Here is a 20,134-nt window from a genome sequence, read left to right as displayed (position 1 = left end):
ATTTTAAATTTAATTAAATATAATTAAGTCTATAGTCTATAGACAATAAATCTCTTTTTCGGGCGGAATTTTAAAATGATTAAATAGACTTTAAAAACAAACCTAAAAAGTGACATGAGTATGGTGACATGCCAGAAAAATGGCAGACGTCGTGGGACCCACTTCATCTGAAAACAGGTACCATCGACCGTTGGATGAACAAAGATCAATGGCTTAGGGTGGATTTTGGCCTGAATGTGGGAAGTGAACACCTTTCTGAGAACTTCGCTTGGAGTTGGACATTTTAAATTTAATTAAATATAATTAAGTCTATAAAATTTTTTTTTGGGCAGAGGTTTAAAATGATTAAATAGACTTAAAAATCAAACTTGAAAAGTGACATGAGTATGGTGACGTGCCATAAAAATGGCAGAAGTTGTGGGACCCACTACATCTGAAAATAGGTACCATCGACCATTGGATGAACAGAGATCAATGACTTAGGGTGGATTTTGGTGCGAATGTGGGAAGTGAACAACTTTCTGAGAACTTTGCTCAGAAAAGTGACACGAGTATGGTGACGTGCTCGAAAACTGGTAGAAGTCATGGGACCCATGACAACTAGCAACAGGTACCTTCATCTGTTAGATGAGCAAAGATCAACAGTTTAGGGTGGATTATAGAATTATAGAAAGCATTTTTATATCCATAAGACTATAAGAGGCAAACTGAAATAAACTGGAATTTGAAAAATTATCATTAATATTTATGCTTTTGAAATTTACAATTTTTTCGTCTGAGACTTGAGTCCCTAAAAAACTTAAAAGCCACAATGAGTGAGCCACTAGCACTGACCCTGTTAGGGTTCGAGGGCATAGGAAAAAAAAAACTACAAGGGGGCAGGGCTAGGGCACAAGTAGTGGAATTGTTTACAATTTTGCCCTAAGAATCTTGCTCTCCTTCCATGTAGAATTCTTCAATCAACATAAGTTGAGAGAATTCTTCAATCCACATGTAGTTTGGAAAGTCATCTAGGAGGAACCATTTCCGAAGGAAGACCCTGCCAATCTGTGCCCATTTCCTGTGACACGTCAACTACTCCGCATTTAGGTTTAGGAGAAACAATTGCCTGGCCACTAGAACTATTTGGTCAGGGAGGAGAAGCTTGGATAATTCACTCGCCCAAGGGATCCCCACCCCCACTTTTGCAAGGACAATGAGAGTAATGTCATCTCCAAGGAAGTCTTCCTTAAAAACCTTCCTCAATAGCATCAACATTGATAGTTCTGATACTAATTGTTAAGTACAGATGCCAAGCTAACAAGATGAGAGGGGGGGGTGAATCATACAAACTTAAACTTCCATGAAATCAATAGATTTAACCTCGGTATCTTTAACAGATATATGTAACCAAAACTGTAAAACATGCAAACTTAGAAATAGATAACATCACAACACATTCAACACCAGATTTAACGTGGAAACCCAAATAGGGAAAAACCACTGTGGGATTTCGGACCCACTAAGAAATATACTCTTCTAGAGTATGCTCGGTTAAAAGAAAATCCTATTAAAGATTACAAACACATTGCTAGATGTGACCCAGTTAAGGGATTTCCCTCAGATCTGTTAGGATCTTCACTTTGCTAGAAGTGACCTTGTCAAAGGGTTTCAAACACTCAATTAGAATGTCACCTTGCTAGAGGATTTACAAATAAGACTGTTAAGTCTACTCGGTTAAGAGGTTTTCTGTCACTTAAAAATAAACAACAATAATGAGTATGTCTGTAACTTTGCATCTAAAATGCTAAAGCAGATTCTTATTTGCCCAATACAATCTAGTCATAGGACTTATCTTGTCCCTCTGCTAGGCTCCTTACTCTGTTATTCAAATAGGTCTTCAAACTTCTGTGCTCGGTAATCACTATGTAACATCCCTGTGCTTACATTTGCCCGCATGCATTGTTTATCAACAACTCCTTATTTATAAACAATTTGCTAACCGCTTAATCTCCTTGATCACATTTCCCATGATCAATCTTAGCCATCACATCTCCAGACTTGACCAGGTTCAATGTATCCTTCGATCTAAATTTTTTTACCTCACCTTGGAACTTGCATAAATTTCTTGGAACTTGTGCTAGGGTATTGCGGTTCAATTTAGAGTTTTAGATCTTCCTATTGATCTTCGATTGACATGGATTCTGAACAAAATTCATACACGTTGTATCAATCATTTAATCATATCTAGCTCATCAGCTTCCTTCATTAAATAATGCATGTATTCATCCAATGCATTCTGTTATTACTCTGTTGCAACTCGGTAAGTACTAAACTTCACTTGGTAGACATTCCGCCTTCATTAACTGATAGCGGTAACCTTAAGGTTTACCATCTAGGGGTCAGTGCAAGAAGATGAGTCCACTTTTTGGCCAAAAAGTGGAAGTGTTTTCCCTGATTTTCAGATTTTGTCTCATTTGAGCTTAAATTTTGAAACACTTAGAGATTGAATCTTGGAAAAAGTCAGTAATATAAAAGATAGCCCTCTGAGTGTAGTTTCCAAATATATAATTTATTTTAATACCCACATAATAAAAAATAACTTTTTAAATGGAGTTCTGAAAACTATGTTTTAAAAATGCCTGTTTCAGGACCATACCATGCATGTGTACGACCCACACTTTTTGACACAATTAAAATTATTTTCTCAAACCGTTTTGGAAAATGGTTTGTAACACACTGAAGATTGATGAGCATATTTTTTTGTATTTTTTTTTCTAATATTTTTTTTTTAATTAATTTTTTAATGGCCGTAATTATCTTTTTAAAAATTTGACGTGTACGACCCACATAATTTGATGTAAACTTAACATTTTTTGATTTTTTTTTTTTTCAAATACAAAAGATTTTTGTGTAGATTGATGACATATAATTTTTTTTCCAAAATTCTTTAAAATAAAAAAGTTATTAAATTAACAAAATTAGTTAATATTTCAAATTTATGGACCCGATTTAGTATAAATTAAATGAAAAATAGTTAAAATAATCAATTTTTAAATAAATTTACATATTTAGAATCTAGACAGTATAATCTGAAATGGGTTTTAATTTCGTATAAAAATTCTCTAATTAGAGGCGCGTAAACTATTTTTGAAGTTCATATTTGTGCTTTCATTCATGGAGATTTGAATTTGCAGGTCCATGTCTCAGGTGTGGCCATCCCAGGCCTATCCCGGGCCTAATCCCGAGCCAAGTGGCGGGTTGTGGAATCAACTTCCACAAAACGGGCCCCCGTTTTCAAACAAGGGCGGATTGTGGAAAAAAAGGAAAAATGCCATTTAGAAACGGGGGCCCGCTTTTAAACAAAACGGGGGCCCGTTTTTAGAAACGGGCCCCCGTTTTTTAAAACGGGCCCCCGTTTCTAAAAAACGGGCCCCCGTTTTGTTTAAAAGCGGGCCCCCATTTTATAACAAAACGGGGGCCCGTTTTTAAACAAAACGGGCCCCCGTTACCTTTCGGCTCGGGAGCCCGAAGCACAAACGGGCCCCCGTTTTTTGAAAACGGGCCCCCGTTTATAAGAGCGCATTTTCCAATGCGCAGACTTCCGCGAATTTGTGACTCATTACCTTGCACTTGCCCCTAGGTTCCTTAGGGTTTACCGACTAGGTTCTTTGCTCGATAACATATTATAGTACTAACCTTACAAACAATAGCATATGTAGGATATCAAAACAATCTAAACATCATGATCTCATCATTGTCTAACTCAGTAATCATTGCCCATTGAATAACTTATTCCTCCCCTTATTCATCACATTCTTTTTGTGTCTTTTACCGACATCTTAATTCTCTTCAAAACATACTTATTAAGATATGGCAACATCATACTAAATCAAAAAATCAAATTCTTGACATCAATGACAAAATAATATTGTTAAGAAAGTAAACATCCTTAATCAGTTATATCAACAACCTTTTCAATATCCTTATTGAAATGCCAACAATCTCCCTTTGTCTATTATAATGCCAACAATCTCCCCCTTTGGCATTGATGGCAAAACCAATTGATTTGACCTAATTGATTCAGATTGCTATGAGATCCTGAAATGCTCTCCCCCTATCATCAGTCTTCTCCCCCTTTGACAACAATGCCTAAAGAAAACTAATACATAATTTCTTCCTTTGTGAAGTAATTCCTTTGCTGTTTGGTATGAACTCAGTCTCAGTCAGAGCATTGTCTACAATTCCTATTCCCTGTTTTGTTTCCTACACACCTTTAGAAAACCTCCTAAAGTGTGTAAATTGACATCAACTCCTAAAAGGTATTCTTTAGAGACATCGAATTGATGCTTTCACCGAACTTGGTCAGTGAGTAGAAGATAGCGGTAGGACCCCTAACTTTCTTTTGAGATACTCAGAAGTGTCCCTTGGCAGTGGCTTGGTGAAGATATCTGCTATTTGTTCCTTTGTGATAACATACTCCAACACCACTTTCTTCTCTTGAACTTCTTCTCTAAGATAATGATATTTGATAGAGATGTGCTTTGTCTCAGAGTGCATTACAGGATTCTTTGAAATTTTAATGGCACTAGTATTATCACAGAATATAGTTACTATCTTGGTAAATTTCTCATTTATGTCTTCCAACAGTTGTTCGATCCATGATATATTGGTACAATTCAATGCTATAGCAACATATTTAGCTTCAGCTGTTGATTGTGAAACACATCCTTGTTTCTTGCTAAGCCAACTTACTGGTCTTTCTCGTAAAAAGAAAGCACCTCCACTTGTGCTTTTCCTGTCATCAATGTTGTCTGCCTAATCAGCATCAGTATAAACTTTTAAATCAAAATCATTTCCTTTCTGATATACTAAGCCATAATCCTCAGTGCCTTTCAAGTATCTGAAAATTCTCTTGATTGCTATCATATGTGTTTCCTTGGGATCTGCAGAAAATCTTGCAACTATACCTACTGCATGTGCTATATCTGGCCTGCTGTGAACAACATATTACAACTTTCCAATCATAGATTGGTAAAGTGTCTCATCAACAGATGCAGATTCACCATTCTTTGATAGTTTATAGTTGGTAGTCATAGGAGTACTTACTAGTTTTGAATCTTCCATTCCAAATTTCTTCAAGATTTTCTTTATGTACTTTGATTGAGTATGAACATCTCATCTTTCATTTGCAATATCTGTAGACCTATAAAATACTTTATCTCACCAATTAATGACATCTCAATTTCTTTTCTCATTTCATTTCCAAATTTTTTGCATAAGGAGTCATTACCACAAAGATAATATCATCAACAAATATGGCTAAGATTAGTATTCCTTTGTCTTCATCATTCTTCATGTACATATTACTGTTTTCACTAGTTCTTATAAAACCAATCTTGATTAAATAAGAATGCAATCTCTCATACCATGCTCTAGGTGCTTGCTTTAGACCATATAAAGCTTTGTTCAGCTTACATACCTAATCTTTATTCTTTCCTTCAACAAATCCTTCAGGTTGTTCAATAAAAACTTCTTCTTCTAATATACCATTCAAAAATGCAGATTTGACATCTATTTGATATACTTTGAAATTATTGTAAGCAGCATATGCCAACAATGTTCTTACTCATTCAAGTATTGCCACAGGTGCAAAAGTCTCGCCATAATCAATTCCTTCTTCTTGAGCATATCCTTTGCAAACTAGTCTTTCTTTATTTCGCATGACCTCACCTTTTTCATTCAGCTTGTTTCTGAAATTCCACTTTGTACCGATTACATTTTTGTCCTTCGATCTTGGGACCAGTGTCCATGTGTCATTCTTCTTGATTTGATCAATCTCTTCTATCATAGCATTTATCTAATATTCACTATTAAATGCCTCTTTCACTATTCTCGGTTCAAATTCAGATATCAGACATGTGTTCTGTCTCAATTTGTTCCTTGTCATCACTGGATCATTCTTATCTTCTATAATCTGACTTGATGCATGATTGCTTCTGACATACTTGGCTAATATAGGCTTGGTACGCTCTGTATGATCTTCTTCATCACTCAGTAACTGGATATTCTTTTCATTTCCTTCAATAGTTTTCTTGGTAAGACTTGCTGGTTGAACATAGACAAATTCATCATAATCTTCTGGTTCCTTGGAATTTCCTTCATCATTTCTTTCTGCAAATTCATCAATTTTCACATTTGCACTTTCTACTATTTTGTTAGATGATTTGATTAGACATTTAAATGCTTTGCTTCTAGAAGAATAACCTAGAAATGTTCCTTCTTCACTTTTCTAATAAAACTTTCCATTTCTATCATCTTTGTGAACATAGCATCTACTTCCAAAGACTTTAAAATAACTTACATTAGGTTTCTTTTCATGCCAAATTTCATATGATGTTTTCAAAGTTCCTTTCTTTAGTTGTACTCGGTTCAGGGTGTAAACTGCTATGCTTATTGCTTCTCTCCAAAGTTTTTGTGGTATTTTCTTTTCAATCATCAGGGTTCTGGCACAATCCACAATAGATTTGTTTCTTCTCTCAGCTATCCCATTTTTCTATGGAGTTCTTGGTGCAGAGACTTGTCTTTTTATACCATGATCATTGCAGAATAAGTTGAAATCATCAGAGGTGAACTCTCCTCCTCTATCAGATCTAAGACATTTCAATTGTCTTCTTGTTTCATTTTCAACTCTTGCCTTGTACCATTTAAACATTTGAAAAGCTTTTGATTTTTCTTTTAAAAACATAACTGACATCATCCTTGAATAATCATCCATAAATAATATGAAATACTTATCACCATAATAACTCTGAACTTTCATAGGACCACAAAGATCAGTATGCACAAGATCTAAAATTCCCTTAGAAGTGTAGGACTTACTTGTGAAGCTTGATCTTGTCATCTTACCCATTTGGCATCCTCGACACATAGCATTCTTAGGTTTCTCAAGACTCAGTAGACCTCTTACTCGATGCTTCTTACTTATTTTGATTAGATTATCAAAATTTACATGACAAAACCTTCTATGCCATAACCAGGTATCATCTATCTTTGCATATAGACACTTATTCCGAGTTGAGTCAAGGTGAAATGTGTTACCTTTTGTTTATGTCCCAATAGCTACTAACTTTCCATGCTGGTCATGAACTTTGACAATTCCTTTCTGAAACTCTATTCGGTATCCTGTATTGTTTAGCTGTGCTACACTCAACAAATTGTATTTCAAACCTTCAACCCAATAAACATCATTACATTTAGTATTGTCAAGAATTGTTATAGATCCTTTACCTCTTACTGGACATGGTGCATCATTACCAAATCTTACATAACCTCCATCATAATCTTCTAATATAACAAACTTGTGTTTATCACCTGTCATGTGATGTAAGCATCCACTATCTATGATCCAAGAATCATTTTTACTTATGTGAGATACTAGGGCTTTTTCTTCATACCTTTCTTCATTTGATCCATCTTTGATAGCCACATAAACAACTTCCTTTATATAAGTTTCATCAGATTTATCATCATTAGATTCCTCATCAGCTATTAGGCATGTCTTTTTATCTCTTCTTCTAAAATCTCGGTGTCCTCTGTAATGATTATCTTTCTGTCTGTCATCTCGGTAATCTCTCTTTTAACTAGATTCTCTATCAGGACAGTTAGAAGCCATATGTCCTATCTTATCACAATTGAAACATTTCAAAGGTAGTTTTCCTTTATACTTACCTTTGCCTCTTGGTAACCTTCTGGCTAATAGTGCTTCAAACTCTTCTTGTTTCTTGATTTCCTCATACAGTTTGTGCACTTTTTCCACGTTCTTGCAAAATCTTTCACTTGCTCCATTGTGATCCCCTTCAGTGTACTTACTCATTCTATCATTGTAATCATTAGATTCACCAATATGAAAAGAACTGAAAGCAGATTCTACTTTATTTACCAAAGACCCACTGTTATCAAAATTACTTCACTCAAATGCTTGTAGCTTACCGATAGTAGCATCTAAAGAAATTGGCATATTGGGTACCGACCTCAATTTATTGATTGCAGAGACTCGGATTGCATAAGCTGGTAGAAGGGTTCTTAACAACTTACTTGTTATATCCTTTTCTTCAATAGTTCCACTAGCTTCTTTGATTTGATTGACAATCTCCTTTAACCTTGTACTGTACTGGGTTATGTTCTCATCTTCATTCATCCTCATAGATTCAAGTTGTCCTCTTAGATTGTCAACTTTTTCTCTTTGAATATGTTCATCACCACCATACATAGATATGAGCTTGTCCCACATTGCCTTGGCATCATTCCAGCCTTCTAGATCATTAAACTCTCTGTCGGTCAATGTAGATGTTATTTCAATCATTTCTTGAATATGTTCTTTCTTTGCCTTTATCTCTTCCATTGTCAATGGATAGGTTCTCGGTGTAATGAAATTATCCTCCAGATAATATACAACATATTCTCCAACTCCTGATAGGTGCAACTTCATCCTTTTCTGCCATGTAGAGAAACTAGACTTGTTCAGCTTCGGTGCATCCCTCTTATACATCTTTGGATCTTTGCCTCAAGTACCTTTAAACTTTTCTTTCAAAGTCCAAAGCTCTGATACCAATTGATAGTTCCAATACTAATTGTTAAGTACAGATGCCAAGCTAACAAGATGAGAGTGGGGGGGTGAATCATACAAACTTAAACTTCCATGAAATCAAAAGATTTAACCTCGGTAGCTTTAATAGATATATATAACCAAAACTGTAAAACATGCAAACTCATAAACAGATATCATCACAACACATTCAACACCAGATTTAATGTGGAAACCCAAATAGGGAAAAACCACTATGGGATTTCAGACCCACTAAGAAATATACTCTTCTAGAGTATGCTCAGTTAAAAGCAAATCCTATTAAAGATTACAAACACATTACTAGATGTGACCCGGTTAAGGGATTTCCCTCAAATCTGTTAGGATCTTCACTTTGTTAGAAGTGACCTTGTCAAAGGGTTTCAAACACTCAATCAGAATGTCACCTTGCTAGAGGATTTACAAATAAGACTATTAAGTCTACTCGGTTAAGAGGTTTTCTGTCACTTAAAAATAAACAATAGTAATGAGTATGTCTGCAACTTTGCATCTAAAATGCTAAAGTAAATTCTTATTTGCCCAATATAATCTAGTCATAGGACTTATCTTGTCCCTCTGCTAGGCTCCTTACTCTATTTTTCAAACAAGTCTTCAAGCTTCTATGCTTGGTAATCACTATGTAGCATCCCTGTGCTTGCATTTGCCCGCATGCATTGTTTATCAATAGTTCCTTATTTATAAACAATTTGCTAACCACTTAATCTCCTTGATCACATTTCCCATGATCAATATTAGCCATCAGATCTCCAAAATTGACCAGGTTCAATGTATCCTTCGATCTGAAAATGTTTTACCTCACCTTGGAACTTACATACATTTCTTGGAACTTGTGCTAGGGTATTGCGGTTCAATCTGAACTGTAGATCTTCCTGCTGATCTTCCATTGCCATAGATTCTTAACAAACTTCATACACATTGTATCAATCATTTAATCATATCCAACTCATCAGCTTCCTTCATTAAATAATGCATGTATTCATCCAATGCATTCTATTATTACTCGGTTGCAACTCGGTAAATACTAAACTTCACTCGGTAGACATTCCACCTTCATTAACCGATAGCGATAACCTTAGGGTTTACCGACTAGGTTCCTTAGGGTTTATCAACTAGGTCCTTTGCTCAGTAACATAGTATAGTATTAACCTTACAAACAATAGCATACGTAGGATATCAAAACAATCTAAACATAATGATCTCATCATTCTCTAACTCAATAATCGTTTCCCATTGAATAACTTATTCCTCCCCTTATTCATCACATTCTTTCTATGTCTTCTATCGACATCTTAATTCTCTTCAAAACATACTTCTTAAGATATGGCAACATCATACTAAATCAGAAAATCAATTTCTTGACATCAATGACAAAATAATATTGTTAAGACAGTAAACATCCTTAATCAGTTATATGAACAACCTTTTCAATATCCTTACTGAAATGCCAACAATCTCCCTTTGTTTGTTATAATGCCAGCACAACATATCCACCTTGTCTCCTCCCAGGTCCAGAAGAGATGCTAAGAAGTGGGATGTAATATCCGTGTTAACATAGTACCTATTTTTCGTTTCGCAGAAACTCTCTGCTGAGCACCATCCACACAACCTCTTTGGTGAATGACCCAACCTCATTGCAGACTGATTGGAGGGTTTGGTCTCTAATGAAGCCTAGAAAGGCCCTCTGGTCCTCTACAGAAATGCGTCTCAAGCGGATGGGAGTGTCCATCTTGAGAAAACAAATTAACAAATTAAACAACCTGAGCCTATAAACCTAAAGTACCTTGAGATTCAATGATTTATCTACCAAATGGCAAAGCCTAATTGAAGATGAAAGAAGCTGAGATTGTATATAAATTGTTGAAGCTCTTGAACTATTGTGCAAAAATGGAAACAACTATGAACTAGTACCAAATTGGCAAGTATCACATTGGAAGTCGTGGGCATATAGTAGATTGTCGTAAGTGAATAGATACATATTAAATGAGAGAAATTATCGATCGTGATTCGTGACATTTGATACGTGTCTATTGAATCCAATTCCATTCTGGGCACTTTCTGGTGAGCTATGTTCTCTTTAGAAAATTGGCCTGAAATAAAAATTCAGACATTGATCTACGATCATCGAACGATTTACAATCATTGATAGATTTTAGGTATGTGTCACCCTTCACTTGTCAAAGAGGCCACGCTTATTGATACATTGTCCAGAGTCCGGACTCAATGTATTATGTGATGTGATGTGATGTGCCCTGTCTACTAATGGCAATGGATTCATGAAATAGCCAATAAATTATATATTTTTCCATAAATAACAAAATATTCACCAAAATAAATTAAATAATTTTCAAGTGGTGGAAAAAAATCGCCAATACATTAAATATTTTTCAAGTGGTGGATAAAAATCACTAATACATTGAAATAATTTTTCCTTCACAGTAAAATTTTTCACTCATACAATTATAGATTTGTTCCTTTTAACAAAAATTATTCACCTCCCACAATAAATATTTCCCCCATAGAACAAGGTATTATTCGCCAAAAATTTATGGAATTTTCGTACCTTAGAAAAAAATCGCCAATACAAAATAATTATTTCCCCATTTAAAAAAAAAAAATTGCCATCGATATGAGAATTTCCCCTCAAAAATAATGTCTAATTCTCCAGTATTTTACACAGTTGCCCAGGGGGGGGGGGTTCTTAAATTTATCCCTGCCCCTCCTGATCTAGCCATGCAGATGGTCCCATGGGGGTATATTGTGATATGGACTATGGGTGACTCCGCAAGGAGCTCCTATGATCTCTCTTCATTATGATCCCTTGGTATGTGGTTGCTTTTGTTTACGCCGATGCTAGGTCATGCTATGTTTGTCGTAATCTGTCTTGTAGGACCTCCACCTTCATCTAAATAGGGGTGAAAAGGTCCTTGTGTTGTCCTGCACTCCTCTAGGATCTATGTCGTATCTATGTAGAACTCGGAACGTGTGTAGTCACTATAAGGTCTCCCACTGCATTATGAATCAGAGAACATCACTCCTGGATGGTAGCTGCAAGATAGAAAAAAAATTCATCAGTAACATTCTATGTCACCAATTTTAAAATAGGTAGGATGCATATGTTAATCAATATCAGAGCACATTACCTAGATCTCCCTCTTGCTAGTGAGGATTGTGGACAATGACTGCATGAGACTGAGACCTGTTAGGCTCTCCCCGCTCATACTGTCTCTGTATAGTCAGTGTGGGATGATGGGGATTGGGATCAGGACCCCTTATGGGACCCTTCTCTACTTGTCGTGGGAGACTCGGTGGGTCTAGGGCTCTGGTTTCCTCTCTAGAGTGATGAACTATACCTGACTCATCCTCCTCTTCCTTGTCCTCCTCATCCTCATCCTCGTCCTCCTCATCCTCATCCTTGTCCTCCTCATCCTCTTCATCATCTCCATCCTAATTTCCCTCTCTGGTATCAAGATCGCCTACATCTCTACCTGCCTCTTGCTCCTTTGTGTCATCACCCTGATCATCTAAATCCTCCTCAGATGCATCAAATTCCTCTTTGTCGCCTGACTATCTCCATGGTCTTGGATTCCCTCTATGGAATCCTACTGGGAAAATAGCTCTAGGGTATGTTCTCCTCAACCATGTGATGTATCGTTAGTGCGTGCCTAAATCATCTCTATAATCTGTCTCTATGTCTTGATCTGACCCATCTAAATCTGTGATGTTGATCTTATCACTCATAGGCCTAGGAATGGTTCCTAGCCTCAACATCAATCATGAGTGTTAGATGTATGCAGGCGGGTTAGTAGGAATACATTGCTTGAACCCAAACTACTGCTGAACTCGGTCGAAGTAGAAAGGAATGACTTTGTGGCTATTCTGTCCCTCTAGTAGATGGTTCTCTACATGATGAACATCTGTTTGTGTAGCCCTGCCCACATGGGCATCTTGAGGCAGGGTTTCCATATGATCTTGCCCATTGTCAATCTATCCATGCTCAACCTACAATACATGAGATCATCGAATTACCACTCATGGGTAAGAGGATAAGCATATATGCTAGGCTGCTCTAGGACTAGCTCTATGGGGGCTCCACTAGGTCTAGTGCATCTAATATTCTCAAACATCCTCACCTATAGTAGTTTGAATGTCATAAGGCTGCATCCCTATCCAAACACATACTCTCCTAGGTCATGATAGAGATGTGCAAGCATGCTCTAACCCCAAGAGTATACTCTCCTATGTCTATCCATGGCTTGTATGGCGTAGATGAGTCCTTCATGCATATGTGTGTCATGCCCATTGGGGCACACAACTAATGCAAGGGTCGTAATCATGAGTCATCTCACCAATGGAACCTCGCCTATAAGGTGTAGGAGCTAGTTGACCATAATGCCACCCCTCATCTCACTGCAGATCACTCTCCCCACAACATATACCCACTCTCTCTTGTAATCCTCCTTTGTGCGATCAGATCAATATCTAACAATATCTCCTCTAATGGGTAGGCACATAATGCGGTATACATCCTCTAGGCTGACCATCATCTCCCCCATAGGTAGTGAGAATATCAAGGTATTTGCATCCCACCTCTCCATTAGTGCCATCAGCATAGCAAAATGGAATTGGATGGCCAAGATGGTTATCGTATCCCATAAACCCAATGCATGTAGCAAATACTTCTCTCCTGTTGTCAGTCTTGGGATTTGCTCCCAAAGGCTCTAAAAGGTGATATCGGGGGTATGCTCGCAGATGTATGGTAGTGTCTTCAAAATTCAAAGCAATCTATCATCAGTAATCGATCAATCATGTATCATCATCTAATCAATGCAATCATCCTATCACTTCTAGCATTCATTGCCTAATCCTGTATCACTGTTGGTCACCCTGAACAAAGACCAAGGTGCTCTAAGTTGACTAGGGTGCCTTATTGGGACCACGATGTCCTACTGGGACCATGACGTCCTACTGAGCTCATGGCACCCCCTTGGGACCATCACACCCTAGGAGGACCAGGGCACCTTAGGATCCCTAGGTGTCCAAAGGGTGGGCCCCGACCCAGACTATTCAATGACATCATCACTTCTAAAAAACTATGAAAATGTGACAAAGTCAAATACAGACAACGAAAAGTCAACTCACCTCATCGAGCGATCGACCAATGAGTATGAAGTGGTGTAGGATCTCCATCCATGTAGGTTGCTTAGGTCGGTGTCGAGGCATGATGGCTTGTATATGGGCTCGTCTACAGTGAATAGTGACAAAAAGTTAGAAAGTGACAAATGAAGGTGTCACTTTCATACTTATGTATTATGTACTTTTTGACTTTATGTTTTTAAGTTAAAACCCTAAATTCTACACTTTTTCTTCAATCTATCATATCTTGAGATAGTAAGCTCCGATTCTCGCACCATCGGTGGTGTTGGAATCGTGAGTTTTCCCTCTCACTCCACATTAGTTCCATAATGTGATTGGATGAGTAATCAAGCCTTGTTGTGAACTTTCTTTATCAAAATATTTATCACAATTCATTGTGGAAAACATAATACCCTATTTCATGTCACAAATAAGCAAGTTGAAATAGGGGACATGTAGCTACCTGTGAATTTCGTCACCTTCCTTAGTAAGAATTAGGTGATTTTGTGATCTAACCTGTGATTTTGTAGGGTATTGTTCCTAACTGTGTACCTCAGATACTACTAGGGGCTTCGTTCGACAACTTATGGATATATCATTTTTTCAAATGATGTTTACTTTTATGTACTTTATCTTGCATATGCACGTAGTGTCATATGACTGCTAAAGTGGGGGATAAATGTAATTTCGTAAATTGTACACCCTTGCTAGGGTGGTACAATTTCATAATTAGGTTAGCACCCACCTTAGTGTGTTTTTGCATCTTGCATTTATAATTCCCCTTTAAGAATTTAATTAATTAATTTAATTAAATCTAAGGTCATTTCACATTACAAAGTTGGGCCCTTTACCCTAAGTGTGCTCCTTTCCATACTATTTCTCCAAAGAATCATTTAATCATAAACCTTAATTATGTCTTATTTTGACTGTTTAGGCCTGATTTTGCATATCAAAACATCTCAAAATCAGCTGTAACTTTGGGATGCACTCTAATATCATCATATCTAACAATCCTAAAAATTTGGTGAAAATTTGGTCAGACCGGGGTAGAAATGCACATGGACCGCAACTTTTTTCTTGAAATTTTAGGAGCACAATCCTATGATATGATAATACTTAAACCTATATTATCAACATGAAATTCAAATCCTAGTTCAACCTAAACATGAAATTAAGATCTAGGGTTTCATACTTAACAACTCTCTTTCTTCATTTGAAAGGGGTCTTCTTCTAAGAATCCAAGAACAAGTTTTCGGAGTATTAGAACCTTCTTCACAATGAAAGAGTATATCTTTCAAGTCTTCAACAACATTCAACATTCATCCATCAAGCATTCATAAAGCATCATTCTATCAATTGGGGACTTTTGAAGATGTAGAAGAACAATAGGAGATCACCGACTGACGATTGGCTTGTACCTCTCCCTTGGGGTTGGGTATGGTTTCATGTCTTTGCATAAGCTTAATTTTTTATTCATATTCATGCTTTAGATCACTTTGTGTTGTGGATTTAGAGCATTTACTTTGTCAATTATAAGCAATTAGGGTTTACTCTTTAGGGTTTCTCTAGGTTGTTTACTTTCATTCTTAGGATCTTGCATATACACAACGTTATTGCACACACATTTTCAGTACATTATGAGCTATTTGTGGAGGTGGAAATAAAAAACACAAGGGTTTGACTAAGGCTAAACCCTATATAGCCACTCCAAACCTTCCCTTTTCAGTTGCAGGTGTAGAAACATGAATGTGGAAGTAGGTATAGATCAGGAACATGCATGTACACAACCCAGAAACCTCAGAAGTATAGGAATCTATCAAGGATAGAGGCATGGCACCCTAGTCCTGCCCTCTATTAGTAGGACTTGGCAGAACAACAACTTACAAATCATATAATGCCTCCTGTTAGTTGTAGGTCCAGAATTGCAAAATCAAGATAGTGGCATGGCACCCTAGTCCTGGACATTTATGTTTAGATTTCAGACATAGGTGCACCTCTGATTTGCCTTCTAATTTGATCTTTTCAATAGTGTATCAATTTTTCTTTGAGCTGCATTCTTATATTAGGTTTTTCTTTCTTATTTGTTTGATAGGTTAGATTTCATTTTGCATCATTGCTCTCTCTCATTTACAACAAAGGAATAGAAAACCTAAGAGGTAATCCATGACTCTCTTTCTCATAAGAAGTAGCTGACGTGCATTACCTCCCTAGGCTCTTTCATATTCCACGAGTGTGGTATTAGGGTTTCCATACTTAGTCTCACTTTTTTTCCCTACACACGGACATTCATTGTCACTTGCAAGATTTTTGTGAAATAATACACAACCATTCACACATATGTGGATGTTTTTCATACCCCGAGCTAAGCTTATTGATTTGGTTTTTACATTGAATTTGTTTTTGTGGCAATGTGGAGTCAATTGGTAACAATGAACTTAATAATGCCAATAACTAATCTATACACTCTCATTTGTCCAACCATGCACCACTTACAAGTTAAGAATTTGAAGGATTGTTGTCAAATGACTTAACATAAAATTAACATAAACATTCTTTAAAGAATCCTCCATTGACTTGGCCCAATCATCTCTTAGACCCTCATTCAACATTCTATCAACTTCAAACCCTTCGTCAAACATTTATGTCTCTTCATCTATGTTTGGTGCCACTTCATCTATGTTTGCTGCCTCTTAAATTCTCAGAGTCTGCAATTCTATCATATCTTCATAATAATTGTAATCCCAATGGATTATACCACTATGCCCACATCTTATCATATGTCGATAAATCACATTTTTTTTTGCACCTTTCTACCAAGACAATCATTACATGGACATGGATATTTGTCCAAGCTCCTCTCATTAGCTACTCTTTCATCATATGCATGATATTGATCCATAGTCAACCTTCGATGCTAATAATCTCTAATATTATGCATTCTAGTATTAATTTAGTTTCTAATTTCAAGAAAAATAAATAAATTTAAAATTGGAGATGCCAAAACATTGTTTAAAGTAGTCACTTTTAATAGAGACCGTAATAGAAAGAAGAGGATACAATGAGTCATTGTTTTGAGATCTATCTTACATTCATTTGAAGTCTACCTACTAAGAATGGAATATGTGTGTGTTTTCTATCAGCTTACTTTCAGCAATGAGGGTTTCAAATTACCTCTCAATTTTCTATTGAGAGCCTCGCTGACTTCAAATTCCTTTCCCGCATTTTCAAAAGTCTCCAGATCCTATCCAAACAAGATGTATCGTCCATGTAAGTGCTTCAATGCCTGTCCATGAGAATAACAAACATAAAAAATAATCCAAATATGGCACATTCAAGGCACATTCAAGTAACTAGTGATATTCAATGATGACACATTCAAGGCACTCTTTGATCAAAGAACAATAGTAAGACTTGGGATAAGATAGTGTGTTATCTGCAACAAACTATGACACGGTCAAATCCAAAGATTATGGACAATAATAAGCCAAAATCAATGACAGAGAACAATAATAAGCCAAGAATCTTAGCTTAATAAATGCAACAACCAATACATAGTAATATTACCAATGTTTTAGTACCAAAAAACACTACAAGTTAATAGCTCAAAAACTGAAGAAGCCAGACAATATAATGAAGAATATGTGTCCTTATTCAAAATGACACTATCTTATGTTTCCAATATACTTTGATCTGATAGTCAAATAATGGTTAATTAAAACTATATATTTAAAATAAGAGTTATTTGATTATATAGGAAAGATAAATGGAGATTAGGTCCAATTGACATGAAGATAAATGATAGTCATTGCTAAAATCAGTTTAAAGTGTATGGTGAACACACAATAGTGTGTTACACTTTTTTGCCAACTTTGACACTACAATATTTATTTTCAGAAAAAACTTTGTATTCAAACATCTATTACTTCTAAATCGTAAGGAATTTGGAGATGATGTGAACTGGTGATTTGTGTCATTTTGTATGTAGATTCTAAAAATATTTTTTTGATAAATTTTGGAATCAATTTTCTTCCATTTTTCTATCTCCCTCGAAAACTAGTTTTTTTCAAAAAACAACATTTTTAAAGAGTGATACTCACTCTGTATAGCATAATTTTTTTTCTATAATAGATATGAACGTGATTATTTCGAATTTAGTTTTGTAACATCCATATATAATGTTTTAAATTGGTTTTGTAGCATTATCTAAAATATTTCATATTTTATTAAGATTTGAAGTCGAGTTAACTGTAATTTTTGCATATGTCTATTTGATATTACATAACATTTTGTATATGTAATGAAAATCAAATTTATTTTTTTTGTTGGAAAGAGGACTTCAATACCTAGTGTGTAAATATTTTTTATATTTTTTTGGGTGATGTTTACTATTCTTCCATAAGCATTGAACAAAGAAGTTCATGTTTGGTGAAAACCCTACATTCATAAGAAATAAAATAAAAAATATATTAATGAAATTAATTATATAAATAATTCTACTATTTGGAAAACTTATAATAAGGGCTAAATACATTTTTTTTTAAAAATTCTAAATAAATTCATTTGACCCCTCTAAAGCTAATGTAAAATTGGTTTTTTATCAGCATTTGATAGATGCAAAGGAGACTCCATTGCAAGTATGATTTAGAAGTAGAGAGGTTCTATCCAAGAAATTTTGATCTAAGAGCCTTTGATCTAATTCTCTTCAATTAGTTACTTCAAATGGGACCTATTAAAGATTAAATCATTATATTTTCTAAAAATTGTATGATTTCAATAAAAATCAGGATGTACGAAAAAAGTGGTAACCAACATTGTGAGTTCACCCATATTCATTTAGGGACATTTCATAAAATATTCTCAACTTTCACATCATAACAAGATCTTAAAAGATTCATTGTTTATAATGATAAGAATTTGGTTATTCTATACACCTTCTTTGACTATTTTAAAAATCCCATCAACCAGAATATTGTGCAGTAGTAGGATGCAGTGCATTTCATCTATTTTATGCCCAAAGATTTCATCATACCACTTTCTTTTCAAAGGAACCCAAAATTTGATGTGTAGTTACTTCTAAAATCTGTAAAATAACCCTAATTCTTGGTGTTGGCATTAGTTCTAAGATTTAATAACAAGGATTTCTATATTTTAAATGTTTGTTTTAAAATATCCATTACACCCCTAACATTCAATTGTTGTGCTAGTATATAAAAAATATATGCATATCAAACCTTGTTCTTAATATATTTAATTTTTGAAATCATGGAAACATTACATAATTTAAATGAAGGCAACCAAAAGAATGTAGAGAGATAAAAAAACTCTATAGAGCAACTATTTTACATACCTCAAAAAAGTTATTTATCTGAGAAATCCTACTCTTTGCTTGCGGATTTTCATATCTGATATAGGTACACCTCACCTTGTCGATGTGATTGAGAGGGCAAGACCAGAATTTAAAAGACACCCATATAAGTCTGAGGAAACAGACCCTGTCAGTGCCCTATTCCGTGTAATGAATGGAGTTTTACATGTAGAAGATGTAAGATCCTTTTATCATTGCAAACTTGAGGACATGGGTGTGATTGCTAGTTTTAATCAGTATAAATCTTTATATGATAAGAAAGGGATATTGAAAGAATAGTTTAGAAGCATCACCCACAAAGGGTTTCACCATGTGATCAATTTCATTGATGATTTTGATGACGAGTTGGTCAGATTTGTTTTGAGTTGAATACATGATCAATTTATGTGGTTGGACCGACCACATAAAATCACTAAGGAAGTAATTCATGTTGTAACTTGTTTTTGCTCAGTTGGTGAGATAACACTACTAGGATCAAGGTGGGATGGTAGAGTAATGACTGTGGATAATATTAATGATCTTGTTGTTAAATTTGCATCAATGGTAATTGGTTACAGAATCTACTATTCAAGTAGAATGAATAGTATACCAACAATAGCAATACACACTACATATTGGATGGTTAAAGAGAACATTGACTATGATCTTGCAAAAGCATTAAGAAGTCAACTTATAGAAAACTGGGACTTGTAATCAAGGACAAAAAACTAAGATTCAAGTTTGGACAACTTATTATGAGCTTATTCTTTTACTTCCAATTTTTTTCCCCTGGTATTGGTGATATACAATGGATAACCAGTACACCTGCCCTACCATAAATTAATAAAAGCATTAGGATGTTGAAAGAAAAATTTGATAATGTATCATGGGGTTATTTAAAGAAATTTCAAAAGAAAATGCATGCAAGAGAACGTATACCGACATAAGTAGTCAATCAGTATGAGGATTCAATCTATTTTATGGTAGACAAAAATACATGCATGATGGAGGCTATAATTTCTTGGACCACA

Source organism: Cryptomeria japonica, chromosome 7, assembly GCF_030272615.1.
Source record: "Cryptomeria japonica chromosome 7, Sugi_1.0, whole genome shotgun sequence".
Classification (NCBI taxonomy): domain Eukaryota; kingdom Viridiplantae; phylum Streptophyta; class Pinopsida; order Cupressales; family Cupressaceae; genus Cryptomeria; species Cryptomeria japonica.
The sequence above is the reverse complement of the archived record's forward strand: the minus strand, read 5'-3'. Positions refer to the sequence as shown.